The sequence below is a fragment of the Rhinopithecus bieti genome, unplaced genomic scaffold (genome assembly GCF_001698545.2).
Source record: "Rhinopithecus bieti isolate Rb0 unplaced genomic scaffold, ASM169854v2 scaffold_7967, whole genome shotgun sequence".
Taxonomy (NCBI): domain Eukaryota; kingdom Metazoa; phylum Chordata; class Mammalia; order Primates; family Cercopithecidae; genus Rhinopithecus; species Rhinopithecus bieti.
Genome location: NW_016806112.1, coordinates 747,760 through 773,453, shown reverse-complemented (window position 1 = coordinate 773,453; position 25,694 = coordinate 747,760). Strand labels below are relative to the sequence as shown.

The 25,694-nt window shown below is 39.8% G+C and overlaps 1 long non-coding RNA gene across 1 annotated transcript; it reads right to left on the bottom strand.

Annotated features, from left to right (window-relative positions):
- Window positions 1-4,642: 4,642 nt before the first annotated feature.
- On the bottom strand, window positions 4,643-24,014 carry LOC108531396 (uncharacterized). The gene is made up of 3 exons (XR_001886152.1): window positions 23,847-24,014; window positions 15,110-15,175; window positions 4,643-4,727 (listed from the first exon to the last, which is right to left on the bottom strand). It is a non-coding gene; the product is annotated as an uncharacterized LOC108531396 (long non-coding RNA).
- Between the last annotated feature and the right edge of the window lie 1,680 nt (window positions 24,015-25,694).

The window sequence follows — 25,694 nt, the reverse complement described above, 5'->3', positions numbered from 1 at the left end:
GTTTTACTTCTTCCTTCTAATCTAGATGCCTTTTACTTCTCTTTCTTGACTAATTGCCCTGTGTAAAACCTCCACTACAATGTTGAATAGAAGTGGTGAGAGTAGACATCCTTTCTTGTTCCTGATCTTAGAGAGAACACTTTCGGTTTTTCTCCGTTAAGCATGCTGTTGATTGTGTGATTTTCATAAATGCTGCTTATCAGGTTGAGAAATTTTTCTTCTATTCCTAGTTTGTTGAGTGCTTTTATCATGCAAGGGTGTTGGATTTTGCTAAATGTTATTTTTTTTAAAAAATCTATTGAAATGATCAGACAGAGTCTTTCATTCTTGCTAATGTGGTATATTATGTTGATTGATTTTTGTATGTTGAACCACCCTTGCATTAAAGGAATAAATCTCCCTTGGTGTTATGACGTACAATCCTTGTAATATGCTGCTGGATTCAATTTGCATAAAGGATATTGGTCTGTGGTTTTCTTGTGTTGTCTTTGTCTTTGGGATCAGTGTAATAGTGATCTCATGTAATAAGCTATAAAGTGTTTGCTTCTCTTCTGTTTTTTGGAAAAGTTTGAGAAATATTGGCATTAATTCCTCTTTAACCATTTGGTAGAATTCATTGGGGAAGCCATCATCTGGTCCTGGACTTTGTTAGAAGTCTTTTGGTTACTGATTTAATCTCTTTTATTCTCATAGGTTTGTTTAGATTTCTAGTTCATATTCAGTTAATTTTGGTTGTTTCTGTGTTTTTAGGAATTTGTCTGTTTCATCTAGATTATCCAATTTGTTGGCATACAGCTGTTCAGAGTATTCTCTTATAATCCTTTTTATTTCTACAAGGTAAATAATGATATCCTACTTCATTCCTGGTTTTAATAACTTGAGTCTTCTCTCTTTTTTTCTTGACTGATTTAGCTAAGAATTTGCCAATTTTGTTGATCTAAAGGACTAACTTCTGATTTTCTCTATTGTTTTTCTATTCTCTATTTTATTTATCTCTGCTGTAATATTTTTCTCATTCTGCTTGCTTTGGTTTAATTTGCTCTTCTTTCTCTTTTCTTAAAACATAAGCTTATTTTATTAATTTCATGTTTTTCTTCTTTTTAAATGTAGGTGTTTGCAGCCATAAATGTCCCTCTGAGTATTGCTTTTCCTGCATCCCCTAAATTTTGGTGTGTTGTATGTTTATTCTCATTCATTTCAAAGTATTTTCTGATTTTGCTTGTGATTGCTTCTTTGGTCCCTTGTTTATTCAGGACTATGTTGTTTAATTTCTACATATTTGTGAATTTTCCAAATTTCATTCTATTACTGGTTTCTAATTTCATTCCATGTGGTTAAAGAAGATACTTTGTATGATTTATACATTTTACATGTAATAAAAGTTGTTTTGTGGCCTAACATGGTTTATCGTGGAGAATGTTCCATGGGTACTTGATAAGAATGTGTATTCTGCTATTGTTGGATGGAGTGTTCTACAGATGTCTGTTAAGCCTAGTTGGCTTATAATGTTGTTCAAGTCCCCTATTTCCTTGCTGAACTTCTGTCTAGGTGTTCTATACATTATTGGCAGTGAAATACTGAAGTTTCCAGCTACTAGGGAACTATCTATTTTTTCCCTTTGGTTCTGAAGCAGATACTGATTTGCTTTATGTATTTTGGGGCTCTGTTGTTAGATGCATATATGTTTATAATTGCAATACCTTTTTGATGGATTGGACCTTTTATCATTGAATCACATCCTTCTTTGTGTTGTAACAATTTTTGTCTCAAAGTCTATTTTGTCTCATATTAGTATAGTCACTCCAGCTCTGGTTACTTTTTGTACAGAATAGCTTTTTCCATCCTTCTACTTTCAATATATTTGTATCTTTTAATCAAAAGTGAGTCTCTTATACATGACACATAGTTGGGTCATTTTTTTCAGCCATTGTGCCATTCGATTGGAGGGTTTAATCCATTTACATTTCATGTAATTACTGATAAGGAATCACTTGTTTCTGTCATTTTGTGCCATTACATCTTTATTTTATGTTGGATAGAGATTTTTCAATGTACCATTTTAATTCCCCTGCCATTTCTTTTAATGTATATTCTTGAGTTATTTTCTAAGAGTTCATCCTGGGGATTATAATTGACACTGTAATTTATAACAATCAGGCTTGGATTAATATCAACTTTCTCTCAATATTATATAAAAACTTTGCTCCAATATAGCTTCATCTCCTTGCTTTATGTTGTTGTTGTCATGAATTATATCTTTCTACAATGTGTGCTCATCAACAAAGATTTATAATGGTCATAATAAATTATCCATAATTATTATTTAATACATTTGTCTTCTAAATCTTACAGAAAAATGAAGTTACAGAGAAAAAAATAATAGTACTGGCTTTTATATTTACCCATGTAAGTCTATGTCTTTACCAGTTTTCTTAACTTCTTTGTATAGCTTTAAGCTACTGTCTAGTGTCCCTTTCATTTCAGCTTAAAGGACTCCTGTTAGTATTTCTTGTAGGGTAGGTTTACCAGCAGTGAACTCTCTCAGCTTTTTTGTTTGTTTGTTTTAAATCTTGGGATGTCTGATTTCTCCTTCATTTTTGAAGTATAATTTTGCTGAATATAGAATTTTTGATTGAGAGCTTTTTTTTCTCTCAGAACTTTAAATATTATATCCTATTTCTTTCTAACCTCCATGGTTTCTGATGAGAAACTGGCTATTAATATTATTGAGGGTCCTTTGTATGTGACTAGTCACTTCTCTCTTGCCACTTTCAGGATTCTCTCTGTCTTTGGCTTTGAACAGTTTGTTTGAACAGTCTGTGTGGATCTCTTTAAGTTTATCTACTTGGATATTTTGATTTTCTTAAATGTGTAAATTCATGTGTTTCATCAAATTTAGGAAGTGTATTACCACTTTTTCTTTAAATGTCCTTTATTCCCCTTTCTCTCTCCTCATCTAGGATTCCTATTATGCATATGTTGGTATGTCTGATGGTGTCTCAGAGATCTCTTGGGTTCTGTTCATTTATATTCGTTATTTTTTCTTTCAGCTCTTCAGACTGAATAACTTCAATGGACCTATCTTCAAATTTGATGATTCTTCCTTCTGCCTGTTCGAAACTGGTATGATCCCCCCTATTTAATTTTTTATTACAGTTATTGTACTTTTTAACTCCAGAATCTCTATTTGGTACCTTTTTATAATTCCTGTCTTTTTATTGGTATTCTCTGTTTGGAGAGACATTATTTGCATAGTTTCCTTTAGCTCTTTGGTGATATCTAAAATAGCTTGTTCAAAGCCTTAATCTGGAAAGTCCAAGTCTGAGCTTCTGCAAGGGCAGTTTAGTTTCTCTTAATTGCTTTTCTCCCTATGTATGAGCCATATGCTCTTGTTTCTTTGCACCCCCTTTCCTTTGCTTTCTGTGTGCTGGATGCCCAGCCTTCCTTCCATTGCTCAGCTACGTGTCTTCCCTCTTCAGAACCTTTGTCCATGATGATCCTTTTTCCTGGAATGACTGCACGTACCCGCTCCCCTCCCAACCCCTTTACCTCCTAAATACCTTTTACCTCCTAAAGCCTCACATTAAAATATTAGCTACTTGTAAGTATGAATAATAGATTGAAAACTGTGCTCTGCGGTAAACAAAACTGTCTTTATCTTTCTATATCTCTGAATCATCTCTGAGCTCTCACTCCATGGGCTGTGGAAGGGAAGGGAGAATTACATGATTCTGTGGTTTCTACCCCCACCTATGCCCATTTCTGGATTGTGCATGGAATGTGGCAAGCCTCATCTTGCCCCATAAAGCTGTCTCCTCTGGACTCAGTCTGTCCCCTCACCATCAACAAGGACTAGCCCCTTCCACTCTCGCCCCTAAAACTTATGTTCCTCTCTTGTCTCTCCTTCTGATAGCTGGAAATCTCTTCTTTGTATCAGAGAACTGATTCTTTCTTCATATTTCTGGCCAAGACTCTTTGTCTATGTCTCATATCTGTGCCTGGAAATGAATGTATAGGGTTAGACTATTGGTGAATAAAGTAAGGCCACTGCCCCTCCAGGTGAACAAAACTGACATGGGGTTCCTGGAGGCTCTCAGGAAAGCAGGACCAAGGATAGTCCTTTGCCTCTCACTTGGAGTTTCGAGTTCTTAAACTATGTCTGATGGACCAGGGTGGACTGAGGGAGACCAGATGGCAGGAAAGGCCTAGAGGGTCTGAGGGAGGCTAGTCCTGGGAATAGGGTCAGGGAGCCTGCCTGGTTGGCCTGGACTCAGCCCCAGGACTGGGCAGCTAGAGGAGAGAGGGATTCTAGTCAGGGAACTTTGCTGTCAGGATCTTCTAATATGATTATCTCAATGCTGTTTGACACGAGAGAGAATGAAGGAGTGAATGAATAAATGGAAGGAACCCTGGGGACCAGGCCACCTTGGGGAGCTGCAGCAATGGCTGGGGAGTGACTTTCCAGAGGCATCATGGATATCCATGGTGATGGGGGCAGCATATGGGCTTCACGGGGGAAGTGAGAGTAACGAGAATTGGGGAAAGGACATATGGGATATGGACATATGGGATAGGCTGGGTGAGGAGTGATGTGGGGACTGTGTAGAAACAGGACTCCTGGGACCTGGCAGTTGGGAGCTTAGAGTCATTATTCATGGACAATCATGGAAACTTGACTTTGTTTCATGGTCTCTGGCTGGTGGGGATCGAGGATCTTTGGATTCCATCTGAAAAAAAGAGAGTAAGGGAGAATGAGAAACAGAGAAAACAAGGACATAAGAACACAGGGTGAGGCTAAGGAGGAGATGTGGTTGGAAGAATAGAGATGGATGAAGACAAAGGGCGAAGGAAAGAGGGATGAGGAGAGAGAGAAAGAGGGAAAAGCAGTTAGCAATGGATACAAGTTGGAAGTGAAAGGCATCTGGCAACCTTGCATTGCCTATGAAATGATATTAACATTTTATTATTGTAAGGTGAGCTTTTTAAAACGGAATTTTAAATGTTACCCTGCTGTTCCGGAACACAAAAACCTTTAATTTTATGCAAATGAACAGCGAGGAGCTGAGCGCTTAATGTAAACGAACACTTTCTTTGTAGGAGAGGTTGGAAGAGAGAAAAAAAAAATTCCCCAGGATTCTTTAATTGCTGTCTGAAATTATGTAAATCCCAGCACCAGGCAGAACACAATTACCCCGCGGCCCTCCCTGCCAGCGCCGCTAATGTCTAACAAAATATCGGTGGGTGACATTTAGACGAGGTAATGCAAATGAGAATTAATTTTTTTCCAAGACAAAGGGCAGCTGAAAGATCACCTCATTCATATACAGGAGCGGAGAAAGCTTGCAAATGCTGGGGGTGGGGTGGGGTGGATGGGGAGCCCAGGGTGCCAGTCTCCCTCTTGTGCCTGGGTCCCTGAAATTCTGGCCTCAGGGAGCCTTAGGTCACTAACCCTCTGACTGCAGCTCCCAAGCAGTTCTTCATGGAAACTGGGTTAACAAATGTAAACAGCCATTAAAAAATACTCCGTGACCCGTTCTCAGTTCCATGCTCATGGCAGGCCCACAGAGTGCTAACATCAACTTCTTATCTGAAGGAGGAAACTGAGGCTTGGGGATCTGGAGACCCAGTCAAAGGCACACAGTTAACTCCAGTGGCAAGAACGGCATCAACTAGGGAAGGAAAGATGTTGGTTTTGTGTTTCTGTCTCTCATTCTTCCTTCCGTCCTCCCTTCCGTCCTCCCTCCCTTCCTTCCTTCCTTCCTTCCTTCCTTCCTTCCTTCCTTCCTTCCTTCCTTCCTTCCTTTTCTTTCTTTCTTTTCATCCTTCTTTCCTTCCTTCATCTTTCCACTTATGGAAATGTTTTTCATTTTCTAAAATGCTTTTAGTACAGAGAGCTTGAAGAGAGAAAACCAGGGTCAAGCACTCACTTCCACCCCAAATTCTTTTCTCAGCATGAAATAAGTTCCATATTTGTAACCCAGCTTGGTCAGCTCCCACTTATCCTTTCAGTCTCAGCATAAAGTCTTCAGTTGCCTCCTTGGGGAAGCCTTCCTTGACCAACTCCCCATCCAAACACCCAAAACTTTGACTTCTAAGCACTTACCAAAAACTGCAAGGCCAAGTCTCTTCCCTGTGAGATGGTAGGTAAGTTCTGCAAGGCAGGGGCAGGGTCCCTTGTGGTTGTCACTATAGCCCTGGTGTCCAGAACACTACCTGGCACCGCCTTTGCAGAAACGTATTTAATGACTTTATGAATAAATTCGTGATCTAAAAGGAGATTGTGTATTGGTCAAGATGAGCATAATGGTTTATGCATGTAAAAATGTGAAGCAGAGGCCAGGTGCGGTGGCTCATGCATAGAAGCCCAGCACTTTGGGAGGCCGAGGCAGGCCGAGCACCTGAGGTCAGGAGTTCGAGACCAGCCTGGCCAACATGATGAAACCCCATCTGTACTAAAAAGACAAAAAAATTAGCCAGGTGTCATGGCACAGGTGTGTAATCCCAGCTACTCAAGAGGCTGAGGCAGGAGAATCGCTTGAACCTGGGAGGTGGAGGGTGCAGCGAGTGGAGATTGTGCAACCGCACTCCAGCCTGGGTGACAGAGCGAGACTCCGTCTAACAATAAGTAAATAAATAAATAAGTGAAGCAGGAAGTAGTAATGATTCTCTTAACAATCACTGCTGGAATTCTAGAAATATATTTAACAGTTGGAAGGGTGGGAGGAAATGTTTGGGAGGGCAGAGGTCAGGGATCTTTCAGGTTAAGAGAGCTGTCTCCCAATAGTCTCAAAGCCGGCACAACTCACATCTTCAATTCCGCAGATGACCGTAACTTAGCTTAGTCAACTCCTGAGTGTTTGTATGAGCCTCTTCTGCCAGTTTTTAATCTTGAGATAAATCCTCTAATCACTATGAAAGATGCTTCGGGCTTGACCCAAATCTGAAGGTATCCAAATCTATCATTAAAAAGAAAACAAGCCAAGTGCAGTGGCTCACCTCTCTAATCCTAGCACTTTGGGAGACCGAGGCAAGAGGATTGCTTGAGCCCAGGAGTTCAAGACCAGCCTGGGCAACATAGTGAAACACGGTCTTCACAAAAAATAAATTTAGAAAAAATTAGCTGTGTGTGGTGGCATGCAACCTGTAGTCCCAGCTACTTGGGAGGCTGAGGTGGGAGGATTGCTTGAGCCCAGGAGATCAAGGTGGCAGGGAGCCACGATCATGCCACTGTACTCCATCCTGGGCAACAGAGCAAGACCTTATTTCAGAAACAAAACAAGATAAAATACATTCTCTATGTGTTTGTTATTATTACTTTAAAAATACGTTATCTATATCTACAGCTTTTAAAGAATGATCTGATATTTGTTCATCTGTTTTCTTCTTTAAAATAACCTAAAACCTATGTAGATCAACAAGCATAGGAGAAATTGAGAAATTTTTCTAACTTCCCACCAAAAAACGTGAGGTCCAGTTTTAAAGTGAATTCATTCAAACCCGCTAAGACCAGGTCTTGTTAATACTTTTAAATTCCTTTGGAACACAGAGAAATAAGAACTTTCCTTTTCTTTTTTTCTTCTTCTTCTTCTTTTTTTTATTTTTTGAAAGCAGTACCAACATAATACTTCTCAAGGTCCAGGAGGAAAAAAGAAATTGCTCCAGATATGTCAGACAGAGGTAATTTAATATGGAAATTGGTCACGCCTGTGATAGGAATGCCGAGAAGCTAGACAGGATAGTGAGGTGACCCAGACATTGGCAACAGCAAGAAGCTGCCACCGCAGGAAAGAGAAAGAGAAGATGTGTTGCCAGGGACCAAAGGCAGAGGTCACCGGGAGGCAGCTGGAGCCAGGGAAGATGCGCAGCTGGTGATGGAGAGGCTCCTGAAAAGGGAGGGAGAGAGAAGCGCCACCCAGGCCTTTTCCTTCTTGCAGCTCTCTAGTCCCTGCCGGTGCCTTCTATTGGGTTTACCTAGCTGGGATCCAGCTGACAAAGGAAGCTGGGAAATGCTACCTCTCCGGGTCAGCTCCCCAGTCCCCATTCAGAACAGAGCAGAGAAAGGTGGAAGATTGGATGAAACAGCAAACAGGCAAAACCTTGAACCTGCTGAGACAGAGCCTGAAATAGACCTCTGGAACCAAGGCCCCGATGATCATCAAAGTCAGGCTGATGGGGCAGTGTTAATGAATGATGAGATGGATGACTGGAGCTCTCTGGTCAACCTTAACGCCCCAAGAACAGAAAAACAGATCTTTCAGCACTGCTGGTGGAAGCGCATACCACCACCTCTGAAGAATTTGAACAAAAACACTGAACCTGAATTTGATGAAGCCTCTAAAACCAATCGTGAGTTTACAGAAGGGACATTGAAACATGTTAAAAGACTTCACAAGAGATCGGGGCATGGTGGCTCATACCTGTAATCCCAGCACTTTGGGAGGCCAATCCAGGCAGATGACTTGAGGTCGGGAATTCAAGACCAGTGTGGCCAATATGATGAAACCCTGTCTCTATTAAAAATGCAAAAATTAGCCAGGCAAGGTGGTGCATGTCTGTAATCCCAGCTACTTGGAAGGCTGGGGCAGGAGAATCACTTGAACCCGTAAGGTGGAGGCTGCAGTGAAATGAGATCCCACCACTGAACTCCAGCCTGGGCAACAGAACAAGACTCCATCTCACTCACACACACACACACACACACACACACAAATAATATAAATTTAAAAAAAAAAAGACTTCACAAGACACATCAACAAAATGGAGAAAATAGCAACTCTACAGGGCAGTTGACTGGTTTCTTCAACAAATAAATTATAAAAACCAAAAAGTGGGGCAACTTAAAGACCAAGAGACACTTAGGGGACCTGTCAACCAAATGCAATGCATGAACCTTGATTTTTGTTTCGTTCTTGAGTCAAAATAAATCAACTGTGAAAAAACATTTATGAGACAATCAAGGAAACCCGAACACTAATTGGATGTTTGATGAGATCAAGGAATGATAGTATTTTTTTAGGTGTGATGGTGGTGGTATAGCAATGTTTTGTTTCGTTTTTGTTCCAAAAGAGTCCTTTACTTTTAGAAAGACACATGGAAATGTTTCAGATAAAATGATTTGATGGCTGAGATTTGTTTCACAATAATTCAGTGGGGTCTTGGAAGATGGAGGGATAGAAACAAACTAGATATGAATTGATAATTGTCAAAATTAAGTGATAAGTATATGGAAGTGACCTCTATTATGCTCTACTTTTGTGTATTTTCATTTTATTTTTATTTTTTATTTTTTGAGATGGAGTCTCACTCTGTCATCCAGGCTGGAGTGCAGTGGCACAATAGCAGCTCACTGCAACCTCTGCCTCCTGGGTTTAAGGGATTCTCCTGCCTCAGTCCCCTGAGTAGCTGGGATTACAGGTGCATATCACCACGCCCAGCTAATTTTCTGTATTTTCAGTAGAGATGGGGTTTTGCTATGCTGGCCAAGCTGGTCTTGAACTCCTGACCTCAGGTAATCCCCCTGCCTCAGCATCCCAAATTGCTGGGATTACAGGCATGAACCACTGCATCTGGACAACTTTTGTGTATATTTAAAGTTTTCTGTAATATAAAGTTTTAAATATTTGAAAAGGAAAATAACAGTCCAAACAAACTTAGCAATTTTTAGCCAAAAGATGTACTCCATGTATACACATTTTTATATATGTATATATACACACACACATACGTTTATATTATGTGTATATGTAATTATGTAAGTAAAGAAAATGAGAAGTACATATATTTAAAAGAGGAATCTACACAAAGAAAATGGGATAACTTATGAGATATATATAAGAAAAATTGGGCTGGGCATGGTGGCTCACGCCTGTAATCCCAGCACTTTGGCAGGCCGAGGCAGGCAGATCACGAGGTCAGGAGATCGAGACCATCCTAGCTAACACGATGAAATCCCATCTCTATTAAAAATACAAAAAAGTTAGCCAGCTTTGTGGCAGGTGCCTGTAGTCCCAGCTACTTGGGAGGCTGAGGCAGGACAATGGCATGAACCCCGGAGATGGAGCTTGCAGTGAGCCAAGATTGCACCACTGCACTCCAGCCTGGGCGACAGAGCACGACTCTATCTCAAAAAAAAAAAAAAGAAAAAAGAAAATGGACTAATTGGAAATCCATTCCTTGCTCTAGGTAGGAAGCTTAATATTATAAAAAATCAATTCCCCATTAAGTAATCTATACATTAAATGAAATCTTAATAAAAATATTAGCAGGTTTTTTTTTTTGAACTTGATAAACAAATTTGGAGCTTTATTTGGAATAATACACATATGAAAATCAGGAAAATACAGACACAGAAGAATCATGAGAATCATGAAGACAGATTTCTCCTTATAGGACTATGGTAAACTGAGAAGGCCTCCTGGTATAATACACCTCAAAGTTCTGCGTGAAATTTTAAAATGTGCTTTTAAGTCTGCATCTGAGCAGACAATAAACAGATACCCAAGACTGTGAAAGGCACGATTCCAGAAAAGAAGCCTGGTTGCTCAAAGTATCCTCTGATCCCATGCAAGGAGGGAAACTGGATCAAGAACTCCCATAAATCTGTTACCTTGAAAGATAAATTCCTTAGGAAATGGGTTCATTTGCAAAGAAACACCACCACCAACAATATCGCCTCCCATGAGGGATACTTGATGTCTTGACCTTGTTCTGATGAGTGAAAAAAACACAAGTTTCCCTAGAGAATCCCAAACCATAAACAGATCATCTCACGGATTGTTAGAATTCATACTCTCTGTGTAGCCCACACACCACCCCGCTAACAACAACAAAAGAAAGCTAGAGATTAGCTTGAAGTGTTTCTGTTATGTCAGTGTCTCCAGGAACCTAGTAGAAACCAAAGAAAAAATTTCTGTGGTTTCTGTGGTTTCAAAGAAAGAACGCATCTTAAACCAAAGTCTCAAAGAATGCCACTAGATAAATAGCAAATAAATGATTGTGAGTTTACTATAAAAACTCCCAAAACACACAAATGAACAAAGCACCCATGCGTGGGCTGTAGCAGAAATGAAAGACTACAGAATCAGACCTGCAAAGACAGTAGATACTGGCACTGTTAAGGGCAGAATATAAAAGAGTTTTGTCTGGCCTGGCATGGTGGCTCACACCTGTAATCTCAGCACTTTGGGAGGCCAAGGCGGGTGGATCACTTGAGGTCAGGAGTTCAAGACCGGCCTGGCCAACATGGTGAAACCCTGTCTCTACTAAAAATACCAAAAAAAAAAAAAAAAAGAAAGAAAGAAAATCAGAGGGGCATGGTGGAATGTGCCTGTAGTCCCAGTTACTTGGGAGACTGAGGTGGGAGAACCGTTTGAGCCCAGGAGCAGGAGGTTGCAGTGAGCTGAGATCACGCCACTGCACTCCAGCCTGGGTGTATGGATTAAATGTAGATCAGACATGGTCCAAGTAAAGAATAATGAATGAACTGGGAGACAGAGCTGAACAAATGACCAATGATGAAGCACAGACAGAAAGAAAATGGGAAACATGAAATAAAACTATGGCATATCAATGATAGAGATACTGAGTCTAAAAACACATTTTTTTTTTTTTTTCTAGAGGAAGGATATAATCAAGAGAATGGGGAGTGAAGGAGATAATATTAGAAGAGATATTATCAATTTTCAGAATTGAGGAAAGACACGAATATTCAGACTGAGGAAGTCTAGTAAATCTTGAGCATAACAAATAAGGAATCCATACCTAGCCATTTTGCAATAAACCCGAAAAATAGCAAAGGCAAAGTGACAATCAAAAAAGCAGCCAAAGGCGGGGTGCAGAGGCTCACACCTGTAATCCTAGCACTTTGGGAGGCCAAGACAGGAGGATTGCTTAAGGTCAGGAGTTTGAGATCAACCTGGGCAACATATCGAGACCTCATATCTACAAAAAAATTTAAATAATCAGCTGGTCATGGTGGTTCACAGCTGTAGTTCTAGTCTCTTGGGAGACTGAACCAGGAGAACAGCTTGAGCCCATGAGTTTAAGGTTGCAGTGAGCTGGGATCACATCAAGCTGCACCACAGCCAGAGGGTGACACAGCGAGACCCTGCCTCTTTTTTTTTTTTTTTTTGAGATGGAGTCTCACTCTGTCACCCAGGCTGGAGTGCAGTGGCACAATCTCGGCTCACTGCAACCTCCGCCTCCTGAGTTCAAGTGATGCTCCTGCCTCAGCCTCCTGAGTAGCTGGGATTACAGGTGCCCACCACCACTCGTGGCTAATTTTTGTGTTTTTAGTAGAGATGGGGTTTCCACATGTTGGTCAGGTTGGTCTCGAACTCCTGACCTCAGGTGATCTGCCNGCCTGGCTGAACCTGTCTCTAAATAAATAAATAAATAAATAAATAAATAAATAAATAAATAAATAAATAAAATTTAAAAAAAAGGCAGCCACACAGAAAAAAGCAGATTACCTACATAACAATGACAGACAGGTGACTTTTCATAAGCAATGATGAAACCCAGAACACAATAGAATCTTTTTCAAAATGTGTGGTCAACAAAGCTATCGCTCAAGAACAATCATAAAATAAAGTCATGTTCAAGCACATAAAAACCCAGAGAATTAATATTAACAGACTCTCACTAAAACATCTTCTAAAAAAGTGTCCTGCAAAGGAAAATGACCCTAACAGGAAAGTTTGAGATGTAGATAGAAATGATGAGCTGAGAAAATGGTGACTATATTAGCATATCCAAATAAATATTTATTCTATAAAATGGTAAAAATTGTAATACCAAGCGTTGGGGGTTACAAAAGAATAGAAGAAAATACGGGATGCGATGGTTAATTTTAGCTGTCAGTTTACTGGATTGAGGGATGCCTAGATGGCTGGCAAAGCGTGGTTTCTGAGTGTGCCTATGAATGTTTTCAGGGAAGATTGGCATGTGAGTTAGGGAACTGAGAGAGGAACACTCGCCCTCAATGTCGGTAGGCATCATCTAATTATTGGGAAAAGGGATTGGGACCAACAGGCAGGCAGAAGGGAGGGGGATTCTCTCTCTCTCTGCTCTTTCTCCCTTCCATAGCAGGCCACCTTTTTTCCTCCTGCCTTTGGACATCAGACTTCAGTTTCTTTAGCTTTTGGGCTCTGACACTTGCACCAGTAACCTCCTGGGGCTCTTGGGCCTTTGGAGGCCTCACCATGGGCTTCCCTGATTCTGAGGCTTCTGAACTTGGATTGAGCCAAGCTACCCACTTCTCTGGTTCTCCAGCTTGCAGAGGGTGGGACTTCCCCATCTCTGTGATTGTGTGAGCCAAGTCTGCTAATAACCGCCCACCTTGTATTATATCCCATTGGTTCTGCCTCTCTGGAGAACCCTGACTAATACATTGGGTATCAATAACACACAAGTCAAGCAGGGTTTTCTGAGTTAAAGTGTTTTAAGGTCCTTGTATTGTTTGAGAGAAGGGTAATTTCAGAATTTATTAAACAAAACATGCCTGTTAATTTTAATCTTTATGTGAAAATAATTTGGTGGTGGTTTTAAGCCATTAAGTTTTGGCTTGTTTGTTATCCACCAATAGTTAATGAATACATTTGCCCTACCTGCTATTAAAAATGCATTTTAAAGTTACAATATTAAAGTAGTCAGGTACTTCTACATAAATAAACACACAAAATAATGGGACAGACCAGAGTCTAAAAATAGACACAAATAGAGGAAAAAAAAAAAAAAAGGCCGGGCACAGTGGCTCACACCTGTAATCCCAGCACTTTGGGAGGCTGGAGCAGGTGGATCACTTGAGGTCAGGAGTTCCAGACCAGCCTGGCCAACATGGTGAAACCCCATCTCTACTAAAAATACAAAGTAAACCAGGTGTGGTGGCATACGCCTGTAGTCCCAGCTACTTGGGAGACTGAGACAGGAGAATTGCTTGAACCCAGGAGGCAGAGGTTGCAGTGAGCTGAGATTACACCCTAGCCTGAGCAAGACACCATCTCAAAGAAAAAAAAAGGTATTCAACAAGTGGTGTTGAGACAATTAGCTGGCCATTTGGAGGAAAAAAAAAAAAAAAAAAGGCTGACACTGTTCACTTTCCAGCACTGTTGGGTGGTGAATTTTTTTGTTTTGTACAACGTGTATAATTATTACCTCTGTATGTGTAAGTCCAGTAGGAGCAAAACTCTCAAGGGTTTTACTTTTATCATGCACCATTCATCATGAATGAAAACTATAAGACGAAAACCATAAAGTACTAAGTTTAAGTAGAAGTGTGTAGTCGTGACAATAAGTGCATACAGAACGTCGTGTGCTCCTCCACGAGTCACAGCCTGCTTCGCAGTTAAGTTAGAGCTGTGTTAGGTTTGCACCGTGAGGGAAATGCTGCTAGTCACTTACCCAAGACCTAACCTCCTTCGTTTCCCCCAGTGGAAGGTTGATATTGAGGAAGCTGCAATATGCCCTTCTAGAGGAATAACGAACAGAAGCACAATAAAGTGTGAGGTAAAAAAAAAAAAAAAAAGGTTTGCAGAAGGAGAGGCAATTGAGAAAAGTGAACTAATTAAAGGTATTCGTGAGGCCGGGTGCGACGGCTCGTGTCTGTAATCCCAGCACTTCGGGAGGCCAAGGTGGGCAGATCACAAGGCCAAGAGATCAAGACCATCCTGGCCAATACGGTGAAACCCCGTCTCTACCAAAAATACAAAAATTAGCTGGGCGTGGTGCCCAGCCTGTAGTCCCAGTTACTCAGGAGGCTGAGGCAGGAGAATCGCTTGAACCCGGGAGGCTAAGGTTGCAGTGAGCCGAGACTGAACCACTGCACTCCAGCCTGGTGACAGAGTGAGACTCCGTCTCAAAAAAGAAAGAAAAGAAAAGAAAAGAAAAGAAAAGAAAGGAAGGAAGGAAGGAAGGAAGGAAGGAAGGAAGGAAGGAAGGAAGGAAGGAAGGAAGAGAGAGAAAGGAAGGAAGGAAGGAAGGAAGGAAGGAAGGAAGGAAGGAGGAAAAGAAGGAAGGAGAAGGAAAAGGAAGGAAAAGGAAGAAAAGGAAGAAAGGAAGAAAGGAAAAGAAAGAAAAAGAGAGTGGAAGGACATATAACAAAAGCTATTACCTCTCAGTTGTTGAAGCACAATGATTTTTGTGTTCATCTTCACATAGTTCTGCATTTTCCAGGTTGCTAGGAGCATAAATTGTATTTTATTAGAAAAGTAAATGCTCAGCGTGTTCTGAGTTGTAATCCATTTATTCAAAATAGCACACTGTTTCACATGCTTTTACAAACCAGGTCTCCTCATCATGAACTGTTGCCTCCTTTGCCAACAATTTTTATTGGTGTCTTGATTTTTCCCTTATTGATATAGATCCCTTATTGATATAGATTGATTGATAATAAGGATAGTAACCCTTTCTGATTCTTTCCTTAGTTTGTCACTTGCCTTTTAATTCTGACAATGGGATTTTTAACTTAAAGAATTAAATTATTGGAATCAAATGAAATTTATCAGTGTGTTCCTTGATACTTACTCCTCAGCTGGTCTGCCTGGGAAGTCCTCACTTTGATGGAGTTAAATATGCCCTTTATTAGAATACACATTCTTCTAGTTTTCTGACTTTACTTTTCATTCTGTAAATCCTATGGACATCGTATTCGTACTTGGTATGGATAAAAATATAACTTGAGGTTGTTTTTTAACCAAAACATTTTAGCCACTTTCTCTACCGTCATTAGTCAAATAATTGCTCCTTCCCACCCTTCTTCCTCATAGTGATTGAGATGTTTTCTGTTGGCAGATGTTGCTGGTTTCCTAGAATAATTAACACTTCTTACCAACAGAATCTTAATTTTGTTTGGGGAAGGATTGTGCCCACCTATTTTTTAAAAAGTGTTTTTCCAACTGGGTGAGGTGGCTCATGCCCTATAATCCCAGCACTTTGGGAGGCTGAAGCAGGAGGATGACTTGAGGTAGGAGTTCAAGACCAGCCTGGGTATCAAGAAAGGCCTCTGTCTCTACAGAAAATTTAAAAATTAGCTGAGCATGGTGGCAGGTGCCTGTGGTCCCAGCTACTCTGGAGGCTGAGGTGGGAGGATCTCTTGAGCCCAGGAGTGAAGGCTACAGTTGTCTATGATCACACCACTGCAATCCAGCCTGGGCGATAGAGAGAGACCCTTTCTACTGATAAAAAAATATATATGTATATCAGCTTCCCTTACAGTTGGGGTAGTAGTTGACCCAAGTCTGGGCAATGAGATATAAGTGCATATCTGCTGAGGACTTAACGGGAGGTAGTTCTACTTCTAGATATAGATACCATTCTTTCTTCCTCCTCCCTCCCTTCCTCTCTCCCTTCCTCACTCCCTCCCTTCCCTCCTTCTTTGTATGTCTATAACGTGAATGGGATGTCTCAAGATGGGGCAGCCATTTTTCCAGTCCTAGGTAGAAGGCACTCACCAAGCATGGTGGAAGAGAAAGGAAGAAGCTCTAATCCCAGAGTGGATGTATCATCTTGAGCTGCTCGACCTTGGCTAGCTTGTTTCAGGAGAGAAACAATACCCTAAACACCAACAGCCAGGTTTCTGTTACATGTAACCAAATGCAACTTACATGTTAATGGAAATTATGCTTTAATGAAACATGTTATTTTTGAGTCCTTACAGCTAAAGTCTGTTTCCAGGCTATTTATCATGTTCTATTGAGTTGTCTGTGAAATACAGTAAAAGTAATATTCTTTTTTAAATGACTGCATTACTGTGCAGTAAGTTTTATTATTGGATGGGTCTAGTGTCCCCTCATTACCTCTCTTTTTTCAACAACTCAACACTTTATTCCTCCTGATGAACTTCAGAATACTTTATCAGATTGGTCCAACCCATTTTGTCCTTTGAAAGGAACTGTATTAAACCTATTAACTAATTTAGGAAGCATAAATATCTTCACAATATTTCATCTTCTTATGCTTGAGCATGGAATACGTTTTCATTTTTTTTCAGTCCTGTATATCTCTGTAAAAGATTTGGAGCATTCTTCACATAAAATTTCTGTGCTTTTTTTAAACGATTACTGCTAAATATTTTATGTTTTATTGCAATTGTAAATAGAATCTATTTCCTATTATATCTTATAACTGGTTATTGCCAGGAGATAAAAAACTATTGATTTTCAAATATTTATCTTGTATTTGACTACTCATTATCCTAAGAGTTCTTCAGTTAATACTTTTATGTTTTCTAGGTATATAATTATATAATCTGTAAGTGATAATGATTTCATCTTTTCCCTTCAAATACTTAGACCTCTTATCTATGTTTATGTATTTTAATGCATTGAACAAAACAGTGTTGAATAAAAATAGAAGTAGTCATGCTTGTTTTGCTCTTGATTTTCAAGAGAATGCCTCTATTGTATCCCCATAATTCTATTGTTCTCTTAATATAAGTACGCTTTATTATGTTAATGAATATTCTCCTCTTCCTGGTTTTTAAACAGGTTTTAAAGATTAGCAATGAGTGTTAAATTTTATCCTTGCCTTTTTCGCGTTCATTGAGGTTATCTCTTGTTTTTGTTATTGGTCTTTCTGATATGATATCTTATGCTATTGGGTTTCTTACTTACAAGAAATCCTTGAAATCCTGTGATAAATTACACTTTCTCATAAAAGGTGATTTTCTGAATACCATAATAGATTTTAATTTACTAATTAAAAAATATTTTTTCACATTTTAATTTACAAATTAGGTTTATCTATAACTTTCTTTCCTTTAAAAAATGTTCGTGCTATCTCTGTTCACCGTTGGCTTCAGATTCTACTAACTTCATAAAAGGAAATAGTTAAGGTAGATTAAATTAGTTAGAATTATGCCACCAAATCTTTACTCCTTTGCAGTAGAATTTGACGTCCACATCCTTGTCATATCTTCATGGTGTGCAGAGCGTATGTTCTGCCCCTTGACATTGGGCTTAGCTATGTGACTTGCTTTGGACAATGAAACATGAGTGGATGTTTTAACAGCAGAAGCTTAACATGTGCTTGAGCCGTGTAATTGCTTTCCTGCAATTCTGCCATCACTACAAGAAGAAGATCAGCTAGTTTACTGGTCCAAAAGATGAGATAAACATGGAGTACACCTGGATCCTACCTTCAGCTTGGACCCAAGTCCAGCCAAGCCAATATGAGATAAGCCAATACCCAGATGACCTATAGGCATGTGAGCAATGATAAATGATTGTTATTTTAAACCATGTAGTTTGGAGGTGCTTTGTTATGTAGTAGTATTGTGGTAATAGCTGACTGATGCACTAGATAACTTTGCACCTTTTTCCTGTGTTCTGGAACCATTTATTATACCCACAGGAATTATTATTTTTTGCTCACACGATTAAAAGAACTCACCAATGTATCCAGCTTTTAAATGTCTGCCTTGCTTTGCCGAGGGGTTTGAATTTGTTCGATTTTTTCTTCTTCTTTCAAATCATTTAAAAATAAAATAAGACATTACAGATAGTTGAATGTTCTAAATTCTTCCACGGCCCTATCCTTCTTTCTCCCTCCCCAGAGATAACCATGATCTGGACCCCAAGTATATTATTTCCTCCAAGTTAGAAAACTTTTGCTACATAAGATACATATACGTAAAAATATATAATGTTGTTTTCCTGTTTTAAAATTGTATATATTGCTGAATAAATCGTACTATCATATAATGTCCTATTTGATGGGCTTTTGCTGTTTCTCCTTTTTTTCTGCAACTACAACAGTGTTTCAATAAACACCTTTGGCCCAGCAATGTGGCTCAACCTGTAGTCCCAGCACTTTTGGGAGGCCAATGCAGGAGGATTGCTTGAGTCCAGGAGTTCGAGACCAGCCTAGGAAACATAGGGAAACCCCATCTCTACAAATACTCAGGGGCCTAAGCGGGGAGGATCACCTGAGCCCGGGAGGTCAAGGATGCAGTGAGCCAAGATCACTGTGCTGCACTCCAGCCTGGGCAACAGAGCAAGACTCTGTCTCAAAACAAACAAACAAAACCACACACAAAACAAAACAAAACAAAACAGCCACCCTTGTACATGTTCCTTTAGACATCATGTCTGAATTTCTTTGGGCAGTGGCTTTCAAACATTTTAAAACTTCAACTAATAATCACAAGTTATTTTACAGCACAATGCAAGGCACATATGTGTATTATTAAAGCAAAAGTTTTATAAAATAATATTTATCCTTATAAGTGATGCAATCTAATAATTTCCATTCTCTTCTATTTATTTTGATACTGGCTTCTACTCTCCAAATCGAGTTCATGACTTTTTAATGGATCATGACACCAGTTTGCCAAACAATACTCTAAGGCACGTGCCTCAAAGTAGAACTGCTTAGTTGGATGTGAGCATCTTCAGGTTTATTAGCTATTCTAATTGCTCTCCAAGGTGATTATAACTATTTTATTCTTACCAGCCTTGTACAAGAGTTTCCATTTCTCAACATTCCCATCTATGCTTGGTACTGTTAGATTTCTCAATTTTTGTCAATCTGATGGATATTTGAAATGGTTTCTCGTTGTTTTAGTTTGTATTTTCTAGTACTAGCGACATTAAACATCTTTCCACAAGTTCATTTGCCACTTGGGTTTCCTCATCTCTAAATAATTTGTTACTCATATACTTTGTCCATTTTTTATTAGGTTAGTTGCCTTTTCTTCTTACTTTGTAGGATATTCTAAATCTAATTTATTGCTATGTACTGAGACAAATATCTTCTCTGAATATGTGTGCCAAATCTTTTTACTCTCTAGATAAACAGAAGGTCTCAAGCTTAGTATAATTAAGATTATCAATTGTTTCACTTATACTTTGTGCTTTTTGGTCTTATTTAAGAAGACTTTCCTACTCTATGTTTATAAAGTTACTTGCCTAAATTTTTTTCCAACTGTTTTAATGTTTTGCTTTTCACATTTATATCTTTAATTCATCCACAAACTGCATAGTGTAATTGTTTATGGTATAAGATAAGGATATGCATGTTTCATGTGGATAACCAATTGTTCTAATCCATTCTTTCCTTGATGATTTGCAATCCTGACTCTGTAATATACCATATATTTTTTAATGCAGAAGATTGATTTCTGGCATCTTCATTTTATTTCATTTGTCTATTTGTCTGCATTGCCTTATTAACTTTTACTTTTATACTCTTAATGGTTAGTTCAATCTTTCTTTAGGGAGTAGGTTTTATAACTTTTAAAATATTTTCAATATTATTAGTCCATTTAGGTTTTTTTTTTAATTAAACTTTGAGTCAATTTGATAATTTATATTGTCCCAGATAATTATCTTTTATTGAAATTTTAACATATAAGTACAGAGATTCCCATAATAATCCCTTATAATGTTATTTTTAAAAAATCATTTCTTTAGCTTTTGTTTTATCTCATTTCTCAATCGTATCTTGATATATTAATATTCTGTCTGATATTTTTTGATTTGTCAGAGGTTTGCCTGTTTTTGTTTTCCCAAAGACCTTTCTGTTTCGATGTAGCTGGATTTTTGGTTTCTCTAGAGGATTCTGTTAACCTTTAGTTTTACTGTGTTCAGAGAAAGAGACTTAGAAATTTTAGCTTTTTAAATATATTAGCTGACAATAAGATTTGGCTCTGTGTCCCCACCTGAATCTCATCTCGAATTGTAATCCCCACATGTCGAGGGAGGGACCTGCTTGGGGGTGATTAGATCATGGAGGTGGTTTCCCCCATGCTGTTCTCATGATAGTGAGTGAGTTTTCACGAGAGCTGATGGTCTTAAGTGTGGCACTTCCTTGCTCTTTCACACTCTCTCTTCTGCCGCCTTGTGAAGAAGGTACTTGCTTTTCCTTTGCCTTCCGCCATGATTGTAAGGCGCCATGATCCTGAGGCCTCCCAGCCATGTGGAACTGTGAGTCAATTAGACCTTTTTTTCTTCATAAATTACCAGTCTCAGGTAACGTCTTTATAGCAGCATGAGAATGGGCTAGTACAGCTGCTACATAAACAATTTTTATAAATTTTCTAAGAATATTTAAAATACAGGTTTTTTATTAAGGTATAAATTAAGTGTTTCTGTTAATGTAGTCATATTTTTTAAACTACTAAAAAATCAATTCTGCATTTTAGTGGTTGTCTACTTGGTATATGAAATAATCAAATAGTGCTCCTAAAAGTCTCCCCAACAATTATTTCTGTTCATTCCTTATGTTCCTGGTGAATTTTGCTTTATATATAGAGATAATGACATTAGTAATTGCATAAAAGTTAATATGTTTGTATTCATTATGGATGATCACTTTGATCAATATAAGATGAAGCAATATTACCACTTTTGCCTTCTTTTCCTTTGCATTTGCTTGAAAAAATTTGCCTATAATTTCTTTATGTGTTTTGTTTTTCTTGGTGTTTTCTTCTAAGTAGCAAATGATTTGATCTTTTTTCAATTTGAAGATTAAAATGTTGAGATCAAATCTTCCTAAGTTAATATAGACATCTAATAAGATCACGATAAATATGCCAAGAGAATTTTTTAAATAGACAAGTCAATTATAAAGCTCATCTGGAAAACCAAATATACACAAGAATGGCCAGCAACATTCTGGAAAAAAAAAAGAGCAATGAAGAAGAACTAGCTCTGCCATTTATTATGACAAGTCACTAAAGTTCAGTAATTAAAATGTTGTGGTTGTGATATAAGAGTAGAAAGACTGGCCAGTGGATCAAATGGAGCACAGAAGTGTATCCAGTAAGAAATGAGAATGTAATGTATGATAAAATAGTATTTTCTCTTTTTTTCTTTCTTTTCTTTCAACTTTTATTTTAAATTCTAGGTACATGTGCAGGATGTGCAGGTTTGTTATATGGGTAAATGTGTGCGTGGTGGTTTGCTGCACAAATCAATCCATCACCTAGTTATTAAGCCCAGCATCCATTAACTAGGCTTCCTGATGTTCTCCCCCTGCCACACACACCTCCGACAGGCCCCAGCATGTGATGTTCCTCACCACCTGTCCATGTGTTCTCATTGTTCAGCTCCCACTTGTAAGTGAGAACATGCAGTGTTTGGTTTTCTGTTCCTGCATTAGTTTGCTGAGGATAACAGCTTCCAGCTCCAGCTATGTCCCTGCAAATGACATGATCTCATTCCTTTTTATGGCTGCATAGTATTCCAGGGTGTATATATACCACATTCTCTTTATCCAGTCTAACACTGATGGGCATTTGGGTTGATTCCACATCTTTGCTATTATGAATAGTGCTGCAATGAACATATGTGTGCATGTATCCTTATAATAGAATGATTTCTATTCCTTTGGGTATATACCCAGTAATGGGATTGCTGGGTCAGATGGTATTTATGCTTCTAAATCTTTGAGGAATCACACACCATTTTCCACAATGGCTAAACTAATTTACACTCCCACCAACAGTGTGAGAGCGTTCCTTTTTCTCCACAACCTCGCCAGCATCTGTTGCTTCTTGACTTTTTAATAATCGCCATTCTAACTGGTATGAGATGGTATCTCATGGTGGTTTTGATTTGCATTTCTATAATGATCAGTAATGTTGAGCTTTTTTTCATATGTTTGTTGGCTACATGAATGTCTTCTTTTGAGAAGTGTCTGTTCATGTCCTTTGCCCACTTCTTAATGGGGTGCTTTATTTTGTGATATTTCTTACCAAAGAGAAAACAGGGAGTATTTAATAAATGGTATTGGGATAACAGGAAACCATCCAGAAGAAAAATTGTCAGATCCCTACCTTAGGCCTTACATCAAAGCCATTCCACACAGCTCAAATGTTTAAATATAAAGTTTAAAAACATAAAAAGTACTACAACAATAGAGATTTTAAAAAACCAATCTTGTTATAAGAGAGGGCTTTCTAAATAAGACACAGGACCCAGAAGTCATAAAAGAGAAAAATTCGAATGAGAAAAAAAGTTTAATGTGCAAGAATAAAATAGAGTGAGAAGACAAATAACACAATAGGGAAGGTGTTCGCAACACACAGATTGATAAATGACTGATTTAATATAAAGAATGCCTACAAATAGGTTTAAAAATAAATAAAAAACAATGACCCACTAGAAGAGCTAGGGGCTTGAAAAGGCAGCTTTCTAAAAACACAAATTCAAATGGCTCTTAAGCAAATGAAAAGATGTTCAGCCCAGCTCAAAGTAGCAGAAATGAAAACCTATGGCAAAATATCCTTTCTCATCAATCATACCATCAAACCTCAAAACCTTGTTAACACACAATGTTGACACAGGTGTGAAAAATATATAAATGCGTAAAACATTTGTGGGAGAAAATTAAAAGTGCACAAGCCCTTTGACGTAGCAATTTCACTTTTAGGGATTTATTCTACAGACACGTTAGCCAAATCTCAACTGAATTTTACACAACAGTGCTGGATTGAGCACTTGCCATGTGCCAGGCATGGTAGCAGGCAAGAAGGATACCCAGGTAAGTGAAACAAAGTCACTGTGTAATCTTACAATGTGAACTTCAATGGAATTTAGAGATTTCATTCCAGAGATGAAAACAGTGAGGTTCAGAGAGAAGAGTGTCTTTTCTAGGAAGTGGCTGAGCAGGAACTGGAACTAAGGTTAAACATTTCCACACAAGTGGCCCTTAACCCCGAGAGAATAGAAACTATTCCCCCAAAGATCTGGGAGCAAAGCCTAGAGTGGCTTATTACAAGCAAGGAAATATTCATCATTTGTTTCTAAAAGGTCATGCAAATTTTGCATTTTATTTTATCTATTTAAACACACACATATAAATTGTTTAATATAAAGTAATGTTTTAAAAATTATTTTATTACTTACCACTTAATGGTAAGTAATCCCTTGGGGGTTGCCCGACTGCTGCAGCTCCCCTCACCAGGAGGTGCTATAGTCACCTGCCTTTTCGCATTCAGGCCGGCTGTGACTTGCTTTGGCCAATAGAACGCAGCAAGAGCTGTGGTTCCTCAGGTGCGCGGAATCAGGGCCTGGGCCTCAAGAGCGCCCCTGCTGGATGGAGCCAAGGTGACTGTGATGCATACACTAACGTGCTAATTACGTGCTAACTTGACTGGGCCACCGGATGCCCAGACATTTGGCCAAATGTTGGTCTGGGTGTGTGGGTTGTTCTGGGTGAGACTGACATGTGAATGGGTAGACAGAGGGAGACAGATAGCTTTCCTTGTGAGAGTGGGTCACATCCAATCAGGTGAAAACCTGAGTTAAAGAAAAGGGTGGACTCGTCCTGGAGGAAGGGGGAATGTTTCCTGCCTGACTGCTGGAGCTGGAAAGTCGCTTTTTTCCTGCCTTCAGACATGGATGGAGACATTGGCAAGTCCTGGGTCTGGTGCTTGCCAGCTTTCAGACTGCAACTTACAACACCAGCCGTCCTGGGCCTCCAGTTTGCTGACAGTAGATCTCGGGACTTCTTAACCTCCATAGTTGTGTGAGCCAATTTCTTAAAATAAACCTTTTATACACCACCTCCTCCCCCCCCCCCCCCCCCCCCCCCCCCCCCCCCCACACACACACATCCTGTTGGTTCTGTTTCTCTGGAGAACCCTGCCTAATACAGTGACCTCCATGGGACTTTGCTGACACGGCAGCCCTGCTTGGCCTCCCTTCCTCCTGTCTCCAACCCCGTGTCCCCAGGAAGCCATCCTAATGCAGCCCTTCATGGGACTCCCCGTTCCACCCTCTCATCCTAGGCCTCATTCACACTGACACATATGACCCCCGACTCCACTCCCAGGCACCCTAACCCAGACCAGGAGTGCCTCCCCTTGGTGCCTACCCCCCTCCCCAGCACACACAGACCCCACCCCTGCCACTCACTGTGATATTCCTGCCTCCTCTCAGCCTGGGGTTCACTCAGTCACCAGAGAGGGAAGGCCAAGCCTGCCGAGAGGAGCCCTGCCCACACCCCAGCCTGGCCAGCAGGCAGGAAGGGGCCAGCCACTCTCTCAGACCTCCTGGCCCAGTGGCTGAGGGCTTGGCAGGGGACTTCCAACCCACTGGCTGCCCCAGGTAGGCACTGCAGCACCGAATGTGTGTGTGTATGTGTGTGTGTGTGTCTGTGTGGGGGGTGTGGTGTGTGTGAGGGGATGTGTCTATGTGGTGTGTCTGTGTGTCTGTGTCTGTGGTGTGTCAGTGTGTGTGGTGTGTGTGTGGTGTGTGCCTCTGTGTGTGGTCTGTGTGTGGTGTGTATGTGCATCTATATATGTGTCTGTGTGTGGGGTGTGTGTGGTGTATGTGGTGTGTGTGGGGTGTGCATGTGGTGTGTGTGTGTGCATCTATGTATGTGTCTGTGTGTGGTGTGTGTGGTGTGTATGTGGTGTGTGGTGATGTGTTGTGATGTACATGATGGTGTGTGTGGTGTGTGTGGTGTGTGTCTGTTATGTCTGTGGTGTGTGTGTGTTGTGTGTGCATCTATGTATTGTCCTGTGTGTGGTAATATGCATGTGTGTGGTGTGGTGTCTGTGTGTGGTATATATATATCTGTGTGTGTGTCTGCCGTGTGGCATCTAATGTATGTGTCTGTTGGTGTGTTGTGTGTGTATCTGGTGTGTGTGGTGTTATCTGTGTATGTGTGTGTGCATGTGTCCCAATGTGTGTCTGTGTGTGTCTGTGTGTATGTGTGTGCTCTGTGTGTTGTGGTGTGTTCTGTGTGTG